Consider the following 1505-nt stretch of genomic DNA (forward strand, 5'->3'; position numbering starts at 1 on the left):
TTATTTTCTTTAAAAAGTCAATATTGCCATTTTGGAATTAGACTGCCTTCTTGGCAACTTGGTAACTTGGGTGTTTGAATTGCTTGTAAGTGCAACTCTGTGTGACCTTTCACTTTAAAATTCAGAAATATCTATGCAGTTTTTACAAGACAATGAAGAGAGACAATGAATGCTGTTGAACAACACAATGAACTTTTATTTGTGCCAACTTTCACAGATGTCCCATGGAACCCATGGCAAAGTAAATGAGGAGGGCGAACAGTATTAAGATCCCAAGACCAATACCAACACTTAAGAGGATATCCATCGGGCTAGCTTCAGAGCAGCACTAAAAAAGTAATAAAAAAACATCTTTAAAAGTCATTATGACCACTCTCAATAATCTGCATCATTAAACACTGTATAACCCTTACCCCGGTCCTTACAACCAGGATCCGTGCTTGACTTAGATTTTCAGGAGGGTAGGGATTTGGAGGCAGGTCGTCAGTGGGCTGGAAGATAATGGTTTCAATTAGGTTTCCATTGATCTCATGACTCCAAAACTCAGTACACTTTAAGAGGAAAACGAAGAAACTGTTGGTCTTACAAGGCAATGAAGGGGGCCTGGGACTCGCTCGGCAGGAACCTGGATGAGGACTCTTTCTGCCCTGGTACTTGGCATCGTAGTTTGTGGCGTCTGAGTAAAAGCAGAGACAGCATGTGTTGCCCTAGTATGCAAGGTAAATTTCAATTCAAATAAATTAAAAAAATTAATTTAAAATGTCAATAATAACAGTAGTAGTAGTAGTAGTAGAAGTATAAAATTAGACATTACTATCTCAATTTCATAGTGTGTTAGGGAGCTGGATAGACTTTTATAATATACAACTAAATCTCTGGAATTACTAAAAAGCAAGTGTTACATACTAGGCACTTGGACGGTCTGCTTTTCCTCCCCGGGCTCCTTGTTTTCACAATGCTCCTTGCAATACAAAATGAACAGAGAGAACAGAGAAAGACCTTCCCATATGGTCAATGCAATTCTCTGAGTAACCCTCTTCGAAAAAGACAAAAGGTCACATTTTAGAACAGTCATATTCCAATATGTGGAATGTAAATGGAATTAGATACTATGTTGGGATTTATTATTGATTTCTATTTAATATGTGGAATACATCGGTCCTGTCACGGAAAAGCAGCTGAAATGCCGTTATTGGAAGAATCACCACTTAGTATTTTACCCAGGTAATTTGTGTTATCAATTAGAATACAACAATTTGAAGGAGTAGGAAGTGGGATTTTATCTGTGATTTCATCTTACCGTTTTGTGAAATGAATCCTGGTGGCCTGTCTACAGTGAATAATACACTTCCTGGTTTGATACTCTAAACCATCCTCTTTGTGATTAGTTTATGGACAACCAATCAAAGTCTGTGATTTGAATGAACTTTTTGGGAATTATTCAAGTATAAAATATGCTGTTTTAGAAAGCTTGTCTTCTCTTCTTTGCTTTTCTTTGAATGGCT

General features: G+C 37.3%; 1 long non-coding RNA gene across 1 annotated transcript; it reads right to left on the reverse strand.

The window, feature by feature from the left end:
• Positions 1-260: 260 nt before the first annotated feature.
• LOC148188366 (uncharacterized) lies at positions 261-954 on the reverse strand. Its single transcript, XR_015777594.1, has 3 exons — positions 907-954; positions 587-676; positions 261-491 (listed from the first exon to the last, which is right to left on the reverse strand). It is a non-coding gene; the product is annotated as an uncharacterized LOC148188366 (long non-coding RNA).
• Positions 955-1505: the final 551 nt, after the last annotated feature.

The sequence above is a fragment of the Plectropomus leopardus genome, chromosome 10, assembly GCF_026936395.1.
Source record: "Plectropomus leopardus strain MGB_pleo_1.0 chromosome 10, ASM2693639v1, whole genome shotgun sequence".
Classification (NCBI taxonomy): domain Eukaryota; kingdom Metazoa; phylum Chordata; class Actinopteri; order Perciformes; family Serranidae; genus Plectropomus; species Plectropomus leopardus.